The following is a 12,119-nucleotide window of genomic DNA, read 5'->3' on the forward strand; positions in this document are numbered from 1 at the left end:
AGGAAGTAGGAATGGAAAGATGGGATACGGTACAATTCTTAACTAGGGCCATACTACTCATGTTTGTCGAATTGAAGGAAAGGTCCATCTTAATTAAAAGAAGGGTAGAAATTCCCTTTGGGAAATATGAAGAATTTTGATAATTGGCATTATCATGTTTCATTTTTGTTTATTTTTATCTTTTATTATTATTTTATTATTATCTTTTCAAACATTTCAGGTTTTATTTAATAATTTTGGAAAAATAAATATTTTGATTTGTATTTTGTAGATAAATGGAAATCTCAAAGATTTAGGAAGTTAGAACCCTCTTGTTTGGTGCGATGGCTGTTATCTTGGTTGTGTTTCGTGATTTTCGAGCTTATATGTTGCTATGGCTGTACTTCATCGTGGGGAGCACCAGTGTTGCTAGTAAAGAAGAAGGATGGTAGTTCACGTCTGTGTGTGGACTACAGGCTGCTAAACAAGATGACTATCAAGAACAAATATCCGCTCCCAAGAATTGATTACTTGATGGACCAATTGCATGGGTCATCCGTGTTCTCGAAGATTGCTTTACGGTCAGGGTACCATCAGATTCTGGTGAAGGCGGATGATGTGCAGAAGATGACCTTCAGATCCCGATACGACCACTACGAGTATGTGGTTATGCCTTTTGGTGTGACCAATGCTCCGACGGTGTTCATGGACTACATGAACCGGATTTTCAGGCCCTTCTTAGATAAGTTTGTCGTAGTCTTCATAGACGACATCCTTATCTATTCCAAGACTCAGGAGGAACATGCAGAACACTTGAGGTCGGTGTTCGGTGTCTTGAGGGAGAAGCAATTATATGCCAAGCTCTCTAAGTGCGTGTTCTGGATGGACGAGGTACAATTTTTGGGCCATGTGATATCTGCACAAGGTATAACAGTGGATCCAGCAAAAGTTGAAGCAATGGTAAAGTGGGAAAGTCCCAAGTCCACAACAGAGATAAGGAGTTTTGTGGGTCTAGCTGGCTACTATAGGAGATTCATAGAGGGATTCTCCAAGATAACGGCGCCTCTGACACAACTCACTCAGAAAGATCAACCTTTCACCTAGATAGATAAGTGTGAGGAAAGTTTCCAGGAGCTGAAGAGAAGATTGACCAGTGCTCCGATACTCGTGATCCCGAATGTCGAAAAGCCTTTCGAGGTTTATTGTGAAACCTCTCATTTGGGACTTGGTTGTGTTTTGATGCAAGAAAAGAAGGCGGTAGCGTATGCTTCAATACAACTTATGGTGCATGAGCGTAACTACCCCACTCATAACCTAGATTTGGCAGCCATAGTTTGTGCTTTGAAGATCTGGAGGCACTACCTTTACGATGCTCACTTCCGTGTGTTCAGCGACCACAAAAGTCTTAAGTATCTGTTTGACCAGAAGGAGTTGAACATGAGACAGAGGAGGTGGATGGAAGTTCTAAAGGACTATGAATTCGAACTGCTATATCATTCGGGGAAGGCAAATGTGGTAGCAGATACCTTGAGAAGGAAGACGGTGCATACTACACACCTAATGATTAAGGAAGTGGAGCTGCTAGAGCAGTTTAGGGATATGAAGCTGCAAGTGGAATTGGGATTTGAGTTCATTAGATGTAGTACCCTGACTATATATAGTGACTTCTTGAGCTCAATTAAGGAGAGGTAGTTGTTGGATGTCAGTCTGAACAGAGTCAGAGAACAACTTGGATCAGATGAGACTAGAGACTTTGCTTTGAGTGATGATGGCATACTACGGTTCTAGGGTAGAGTGTGTATACCTAATGATGCTGAGGTAAAACGGTTAATCCTTGAGGAGGGGCATAAGAGTCATTTTAGCTTGCATCCTGGCATGACTAAAATGTACCAAGATCTCAAGAAAACCTTCTGGTGGCAGGGGATGAAGAAAGATGTGGCTCAATTCGTATCAGCCGGTTTAACATGGTTGTTGTCTTGGTTGTGTTTCGTGATTTTCGAGCTTATATATTGCTATGGCTGTATGGTATGGTTGGCATTATTGCTTGGGTATGAAAATATGTCTATGGCAGGGAGGAACATTGGCGAGGTCTGATACACTCGCCTAAGCGAGTATATCTCGCCTTGGCGAGACTTGCAGAAACAGGCCAGGGCTGCACTCGAGCTCTCGCTCAGGCGAAAACTCTTGTTTTGAGCGAGGCATTGTCTCGCTCAGGCAACAGACGCTCACCTAAGCGAGCACGCGTGAGAGCCTTGGTGTGTTGCTCCTGTTTTAGCCTAGGCGAGGAGTCGTCTTGCTCAAGCGAGAAGGGCTCGCCTAAGCGAGTCATGCGAAAGCCTCCCAGCGCCCCTATCGCGATCTCGCCTAAGCGAGAGTCCACCGCCTAAGCAAGGGCACTCCTCTCGCCTGAGTGAGGGCTCTTGGCTTGAGCGAGATTCGCTGCGGGGTGTGTTGTTTTCTTCTTTTGGCTAAATGAAATGTTTGATCTATGATGTACTCTATATAATTGTATGAGGCCTGTGAAATGATATGCATGAGATAAGTTGTGGTTACAAATTGGTTTGATGTGGTTGTATGATCTTGACATGAGAAACAAATGAGATGGTTGGTACTAAAGTGACATGGTATTGGCATGAAATGGAATTTCACAACTATGGGTTGAGAATAAAGGATGGGTATGGATTTACTGGAAAAATGAAACAGGTGAAATATAAAGAGCTGGTATAATATATATACATATATGCATCTTAAATCCTTCTTGATTGATTGAGCATGATTGGTCTGTGTCAGTGCATAATTCCTTGGAATCTCTAGGAGAGATCTTTAGGCTCGTGCTTCAGTGGTCGGGACGTAATTCCATGGCCCCTGTTAGTGGATGTTCATGGTGGTGCCCCATCTATATAACTTGGTAAGGTTCAAGGTAAGGATTGCATCCTAATACTCTAAGGAGTCAGTTAGTCTCACTTAGAGCGGATTGACTTTTGTGGTGAGAGTAGTAGGAGGCCTTAAACTCATTAAGGGCTAACCCATTGTGTGAGGGAATTGATTCATTGTAACACTTGTAACACATAGCTCAGGGCTTAGCAGCTCGGGGGGTGAGCAGAGATATCCACCACAAGTACAAGCATCCGCTAAATCCGACCAAGTTATATGTATCCGGATGAGTCAAGTCGAGTCGAGTCTTGGTGTATTGATTGAGAGGTCATAACCTGTTTGGATGATATATGTATATTGGACTGTGAAGGCATATTTGATTGCATGATGAAAATCTTTTTGGCTCTAGCTTACCCTTTGTTTGTTTGATTGCTTTGTATGTTGTTCTTCTACCTTTGCGATGATCATCAATTTATTGATGGGAGCAGATGTGAGAGGTACTCGTGGTCAATAGAGAAGAGATTATTCCGCTGCATAGTCTATCCAGACTGGAGTTCTTTTATTTGGGCTTTCCTTTAGGGCCACGACCCATGTTCTGTTTTAGCTTTTGGTTGTATCATCAACTACTGTCGTTTACCTTTGTACCTGTTTGGCATCCTGGTGTGCCTTTTATGTTTGAACTTCCTTGGCTACTTGTAAGGAGTAGGGTTTAAACTCCGGGGCCGCTTTTCTTTTATTAATCAGTGTGATGCTTCCTTTAATTATATTTATTAATTAAATGGGGTGTTACATTGTCAACAAAATCAGTGGAGTATTGAATATTAAAAGAATATCAACAAAATCATCCACCAAGGTTGTTACTTCAATTACCAAACAAAATATTTGAAGAATATCTCAAAGATATTGAGCTTCAAAAGATTAAAAGTTACATGTTCAAGATATTCAAGATATTTCAATACAAAATCAAGTACAAAGTTGTAGGTCTAGTCTAATTTGAGAAATCTATAGATAAGGGGCCTAGCAGACGTGAAAGGAACAACCATTCAAGCAGAAAAGAAACCCTTTTTTGGGAAATGGTGAAAGATGGTAGAGGCACATTCTGAAGGCTGGAGGCATTCATCTTCATCATTATTCTAGTATTTAGAATGTTAAGGAGTAACTAACTCCCTTATTCATGGGGGTTGGGTGTAATGTAATATTAACTCTTTGTGAATTTCACTATTCAATATAATTCTTTTCCATCACTCTTATGTCCTATTCTTATTTTAACTACATGATAATTATTGATTGCATATTTGTGGGTCTCTAATTATTTGACACGATATTAGAACCTAGACTATAGTAGACAACTAATTGAATGTACATATAGACATAAAGTACATCATTGGTCATTTATAACATCGGAATTTTCATCATTAATGCGAACTTATAATAAAAATTGTTAAGACATTAGAGTTTTTATTATTCAAGTTTAGACTTGTTTCTAAGATATTGCGGCTTGTTACATAAGGTGTGAATGCTAGAGTAGGAATTAGAAGGATATTGTTTGGTGTTTTCGCTTTGAATTGGATCATAAAACTCAATCCTAGTGAAGTCTTAATCATATATTGTTGCACACCATATGTTTGATAAAAATATAAAAATACAAAAAAAAGTTTTATTTTTGTTTTTGTGAAATTTGTTGTCTAATTGAGTTATAAATTGCAAGAGTTTCCAAGTGTTTCACAAGTCTCTTGGGAAATGATACTTGGACTTTCCACTTTATTACTTGTATGATTTGGTACACTTGTCAATCTTGTAACAAATTTACTACTATGATTGAGAATAGACACTAGAAAGTCCTAGCAGCCCCTGCTCCAACTTACAATGAACTCATTGTAAGAGAGTTTTATGCCAATGTTATCCACTAAAGTTCCATGATAAGGTTAGAATTTCCTGGGTAAGAGGAAGACAACTATGATAGGAACATTATCACAAAATATTTGTAGATTCACACAATAAATATGAATTATGAAGAAAGAGATGAATTTCAAGTCATGATGAAAGATGTGACTCCTGAACAAGCAACTACACAACTATGTGTAACTAACAAAACTTTTGAACTAGGCAAAACTCGTCAGCCCAACACATGGTGAGTGGCAACATAAGGACCATCACTCAAATATGGTGTACTTTTTTGTTCTCAAATTTGACTCCCAATTTTCATGTTTCTGGCTTAACCGTGGATAAGGCCTAATTGATCTACTACATAATGAAGGCTACATGATGGATGTGGCTAATATCATCACAAAAGCCATTTCCCAACCTCTATAAATAGGCATTGCCATTTAAGAAGCAATGACTACCTCTCATCAAGCAAATATTACCATTCAAGAAGCCCTCTACAACCTCTCACAATAACACCCTTTCCAATGCATGATGCTTCTTCAATTCCTACACCATGTGTCATGGCTTGGGGGCAATCCTTTCTTCCAAGGGGAGGCTAGTGCAGGTGAAGCAAGATCATCACAACAAAAACAAATACAACAATCAACACAACAATAACTAAGAAGACAACCTGCCAGTATTGATGTTAGCCAAATAATCAAATGATTTTGAAAGTGGACATGAAAAAGAAGAAACAAAATCCTCTGGGTTTGAAGACAAAAAGTTTTTGACAACGTGATCCAAGAATAGGATCTTTATGAAAGAGAAAACTTAAGCCACCACCACCAAAAATAGAGTTCATTTTTTATTTTATGTACATTATAATTTATGTTTTTAAATTCAATTTTTAAATTTATGTTTTTACATTTGCTATATATACTAGTTTGTCTTTTAGATGAACATTTTGGATAGTTTGTGAGTATCTTTTTGTGAATGCATTGAATATTTACAGAAATTGGTTGGAATAAGTAGTATGAGAAAAATTGAAAAAAAAAACTTTTTTAAGTGTTTCTACTTAGAAGAGTGCAAAGTCAAGAAAAATGTTTTCTCTTAATGCTTGAAAGATTAGATGCACTGTAAGATAGTTCACAATTTGAGAAGTAACACAGAGAGTGATCCACCTAGTGAGAAGAGAGAGCAAAATACTAAATGGTAAAGAGTGAAACACTTTTGTGAGTAATTTCACTAGTTTTTTGTTAAGTTTTGATTTCTATTAAGCATGATAAGCATGGAAAGAATCAAGGAAATTTTATTGTGCAAAATTTAAAATCCTAGAGCCAAAGAACCATCTTAACATAGTGAATATCTTCTTTTTAAACCTCAACCTTGTATACACACAACCAAAGCCTAAAAAATCTGTAAATCCTACCTTCAGAAAGAAAAAGAAAAGAAAAGTCAGGGTGTTATTGCCTTGTCCAAAAAATAGAGAAAAAGGGAATGAAATGTTTCAAAAAAAAAATATAATTTTTAAGCCAAAAAGATTGAGTGAAAAGTTTATATATCTTTGAGGGGAGGAATGAATTGTTGCATAAAAATAGGGTTAAATATGTTTTTGGTCCCTTAACTTTTTGTGAATTTTGGAATTAGTCCATTTCGAAACTTTGAACCAATTTACTCCTTCATCTTTCGAAATATGTGGATTTAGTCCTTTTAATCAAATTTTGTTAGGTTTATTTGATGTTTCGTACGCATTTCATGATTGTATTTGAGTTGTTTATATTGTTTGACACATTTTTGCTTTAAGGTTAAATCAAATACTATCATGAAACGTGCTTGAAATGTCAAATAAACGTAACAAAATTTGATTAAAAGGACTAAATCCACGTATTTCGAGAAATGAAGGACTAAATTGATTCAAAGTTTCAAAATGGACTAATTCCAAAATTCACTGAAAGTTAAGGGACCAAAAACATATTTAACCCATAAAAATATATTGATGCAATAAAAAAGACTAGGTGAAAAAGTTAATATTCCGAGAAAGAAAATAGGTACATTGCTTAAAAGGTTGGAAAGGGAAGAACTCATGATACATGCATACTATTTAAATCTCTTTTATCAATGAATTTTGCTCATCTTGAAAACCCAATTTTCTTGAAAAACCAATTTTCTTTGCAACCCAACCCTATTACAAGCCCTTAAAGACCTTAATTGTCCATGTTGATTGCATGTACATAGTAATTCGAAACAAAATACAAAATTGTGCGAAAACGTGTTAGATTTGCTTAAAAAGAAACACTCGAATTGGGAAGGTTATCTCTTACATGTGAATGAGACTTATGATGAAAGAAATCTATGTTAATCTTGAACTCTGAAGCTAAATTACAATTGTGTCTTGATTACTTTTGAAAGGACTCGATTTGGTATTGTGAGCACTACCAAAGTATTTAATAAAAGACCATGACAATTAGTCCTTGAAATAATCGGTGCAAATTTATTTTGAACCATTTTGTATAAGATTGAAATACTTTGCTTGAGAAAAACAAAGAGTTAATTTGTGGGGAGTGTAAGACCCACCAATTTTAAATAATTAAATAAATAAGAATTTAAATACATGCAGGTAGGGGAAACCTTTATGACATTAAATGCTAACGGTCATGACGTGGACAAGTACTAGCTTAAATGGTTAAAAGTGCTTTGATTGTGTGAAAGGACTTGGGTTCAAGTCCTATGTATGTCGTTTGTGTGTTATTTAATGGTATTGTTTATATATATATATGGGAGCGTGAGAAGGAGGTATAAAACCCTAAATTTATAGAAATTATCAAGAAACATGCATTGGTTAAATTGGCGGTGCACTTGATTTGATAAATTTGACAAGGAAATCCAGGTTAAAAGAGTTCCTATTATGTGTTTTAATTCTACTATCGTATAAATATGTGTTATGGATCATGCTTGAAGTACAAGAACTCCGTTTTTTCCTTTTTTCGGATGGTAAATATTTCTCAGAACATGGAGTGTGAATCCAACCCATGTTTGAATTGAAATTGAGATACTGATACAAGTTCTTCCCTTCTAAATCAGGTATATTCATATCTGAAAGAGGTTGACAATAAGTTTTTTAAAAATGGACTATTTGTCCCTTTGTTAGAGGTGTCCAGAAATGTCTGCGATCGAGTAAATAGCACCACGAACGAATGGATCGTATCGAATTGGAACCGCTTGGCAGTACATGAACTGCCGTCAAGTGACACATGTGTTTGCACCCAATTTTCTGGGTTTTTAGATGATCCGCCTGGCGATTGGAAGAGACCCGCCAGGCAATTTATTAGTTGTTGTTGTTTTTCTTCGTTTGGTTGGTTTGTTAGTGGCGTGGTTATGTTCGAATTGGATTGTTATTGTATGTGTATGTTTGGTCTAATGTGACTGATCTCTAATTATTTAATTAGTGGAATTTCATGGGTTCTTGTATGAAATCGGGATTTAGGGTTCCTGCGGAGGTTGGTGATGAATAAGTACTGAATTGGTAAACTATGGGTGAGTTGTGGTATAGAAGAAATATTTATATGAATACTTTATGATCCTTGTATTATGTGTGCACTAGAATTTATGTCAATATGATGGTGTGTGTTGTAATTGGGATGTTTGGGTCACGACTGGTGCGAGAGCAATCTGGGGCAAAACCCAAAATTGTTGTGCACCGCCTGGCGACACCTAGATTACCGCCAGGTGACATTGTAGGTGCAGGTAGAGATGTTGATTTACCTCGCGTTAGGTTCTTCAGTTGAATTAATTGAAATTATGGTATGTAAAAATTGATCCTAAAGTGTGAGAATAAAATCTTACAAGTGAGATGATGAACCATGGGTGCTAAAAGATCTGAAGTGAGTTGTGCACAAATAGGTGAGAATGGGGGAATATGCATTAAACTAAATAAGGTTGTATGTTGAACATGATAGAGACTGTATTTGTTTGGAAACACGAATATCACGTATTACTGATTAAATGATTTTGTGATGTTTAATTGGTAATATGAGGAGTGTGAAGTAGAATGTGCCATTATGGTTAAGTAAATAGTATGCTAATAATTGATAAAAATGCCAAGTGCAATGTGTGGAGTGTGTGGAGTGTAATTTAGTTTTATGAACATGCTTGGATAAATGAGATTGATATCTATAAGGTGGTTTAGCTTGTATGCTTTGTTGTTTGTGTTGTTTTAGGGTGTATGTACAATATTGGAAATTTTGAGGCATGTTTCGATTAGTAAATAAAGGAGAACAAATTGGACATGTTAATACTTGATTGGGCATGAGTTATTTGTATATATTGACTTTTGGTTTTAGTGTTATGTCTAGAATATTATGATTGATTATAAGAATGATGGATGGTATGTTTCGGGTCTCTTAAGACCTGATGAAATAGCCAAAAACTAGTAGCATTGTGCTGCTGGTATGGCGCCTGGCGACTCGCCGCCAGGCGGTAGGGTCTCAAAACAGTGGCAGTGGTCACTGTGTGCGCGGGGCACATGGCGGTAGGGTTGGTTTCGCTAGACGGAATGGTGAAGCAGAACGCCTAGAAGGTGTTTGGCGCCTGGCGGCGCGAGATGGGTGCACCAAGCGGTGACGGAACAGCGAGGCTCATGTTTGGCGCTTGTCGCTTGGCGGTGTGAGATGCCCGCCAGGCAGTCTGGAACCAAATTTCGCCTAGCGGCATGAGATGCGCGCCAGGCGATTTTGGTGCAGATGCTTTGGCCGGGGGCCCAATTACAAGTGCATCTTGTAATGGGGTAACACATGGCCACTCTAAGTTGTAGCCTGGTGGTTTAGGAAGTCCAGTGGAGTGTCCGAGATCGTGGCTCGTACGGCGAGGTTTCAGATGATTGCCCTCTTCAGTGCATCTGATAGAGTTTTGGTAGTCTGGGAACAACTATGGACTTATGTTCATTTTGGGGAACTCCATTTGGTGTCGCGGTGAGAGGTCGTGGCAAAGTTATTGCCACATGTGGACTATCAAGTGGGTGCCTGTAGTCGGAGGGGCGAGTAGACACTCGTGCAGTAAAGATCGATCATTGATCTCACCTAAAGGGTATAGAAATAATAGACATCTAATGAAATTGTTGAAAGTTGAGGAGTTAAGAAAAAGGGGAATGCTAACACATGTTATAAATTTTGGAGATGTTATATTTATTGTTATATTTTGGTTGGTTTATTTAAATGAGCTCACCCTATCTGTGTGTGTTTGGCGATGATCATGTAACTTGTTACATGGGAACAGATGTTGATGCAGGTGAACATGCATATGCGTAGAGACGGAATGGGGATCAGTCATGGGGTTTTTACCAGCTTTATTTATGAACTATTTGTAATGGTTTTGGAGAACCAATTTATGTTTGTAAACATTGAACGCCGCGTTTTTAATTATTATTGGCGCGTTGACTTGGTTTTTTTTTATTTAAATTTTCCCGCATTTTGGGAAAATAAGTTATTAATAAATGAGCTTTTACATATATTATTTTGTTTTGTTATTTTAAATAAGTAATTTCTGGCTAGGACGTTACAGGGAGTTGATAAGTGCCTAAATTACTTAATTTGTTACATTTTTTCCACTAAGATTGCATGTATTTGATATATCTTTGAGTAAACCAACCCCTTTTAACTTAGAATGAAAAATGTTGTATGGAGAATTAGTTTATAATGAATTTAACATTTTTCATATTGAAATGCAACACTCTTTGCAAGAATATAAAAGTTGTGGAACTAAGCTTTAGGATTGAGGTTGAGCGCTAAAAGACAACTAAGGAAAAATTTAAATATATTTTTCACAGCTGAACTATAGAAAATATCATAGAAATTGATAGGATAAAAATTATAAGACATTGTTTTTTGGAAATTGTCATAATACCTACTATTTGAATTTAGAATAATTTTTTTGTTAATATATATTTATATTTATATATTAAAAATAAAATTTTATATACAAATATCTTTATTGATTATTTTTCTATGTAAAGAATTGTCCTTATTATAAACACCATGATTTTGTAGGGGTGACAATTTGTGTTTGGCCTAGCGGGCCAGCCCGTAGGCCACTAGTACAAAAAACACATTTTACATAAGTTATTTACCTCCTATTACATCGGATTCAAAATCGATGTAGATAATAACAATGTAATAAGTTTAACATTTCTTACATCGGTTCTACAATAATCGGTGTAACATATTGTATTAGAGAAAAAAATACATATATGCATTAACTACTTGTGCTAGCAATATTTTTTGGAAGCATATGCAATGTCCATTTTAACAAACCAATCTACCTTTGAGGCAAGACCAATATAACCAAATATTTCAACTTCAACCAAGATCAATATAATAAAAAATTTTAACATTAATTCATAATTAAGCACTTACAGATGGGTGTTCTTTAGCACAAGACAATCAAACAACAATAACGTCGAGTGAAGTAGATCTTGCACCTCCAATGACAAAGATCTAATAACGTGGAGCACCATCGACACAAAGTGGAACAAAACCAGTAACGAGTGCAGTACAACTGGCAACGACTAGACCACCATCGGCGTGAGAAGCAACAATGAGGGGAAGGCTAACTGTGTTAAACAAAGCTTTGATAGAAAAAAAATGTAAAGATGAACAGGAAGGAAGGAAGTTACGGGAGAGTATTCGTAACTTCGAAAATGAGAGAAAAAAGTTGAAATGAAGAAAGAAGTGAGGGTTATGTTGGTGAGGGAAAGTCTTTTGGAATTTTTAATCAATTACTATATCAGTTCTAATATCAACTAATGTAATATATGTTTTTAATGACAAAATTGCCACCGCTTGTTTTGTTACATCGTTTTTAATAAACTAATGTAAAAAGATCATTTTGTATTAGTGGGCCCGCCAAAAAAGCGAGGGACGGGTCAAGATATTGAGTTCGTTAACCCACAAAAGCACAACCCCATAATTTGTAGTCAGCGCGAGTTGACTTGCGGCCCGCATAAAAAAAATAATAAAAAAAAACTTTGTACTTGTGTATATTGGTTACTTTCCTTCTGAACTTCTGCATGAACGTTCTAAATTTTTGTATGGCTGAAAAGACTAGTGTTATGTATTTTTTAATGTGGTAAAATTTGAAAAATACATCGTTTATATTAAAGTAGGAATATAAATATGATAAAAATATTGCATTATTAATTTATCATTCAACTCTTACGGTCTTTACTTAATTTTGTGAACTTGTTAAAGTTTTTCTTTACTAAACATTAAAAGTTTTAACGTAAGAATTTATTTAGAAAAAGATATAGGGTAGTTCACGACCCTGCGACCCAATATCTATATAGGATGGGCGAAGATATTTAGCCCACATTTTCAAAGCCGTACACACCAACTCAACCCACATTTTAC

This window comes from Vigna unguiculata, chromosome 10 (assembly GCF_004118075.2).
Source record: "Vigna unguiculata cultivar IT97K-499-35 chromosome 10, ASM411807v1, whole genome shotgun sequence".
NCBI classification, from domain to species: Eukaryota; Viridiplantae; Streptophyta; class Magnoliopsida; order Fabales; family Fabaceae; genus Vigna; species Vigna unguiculata.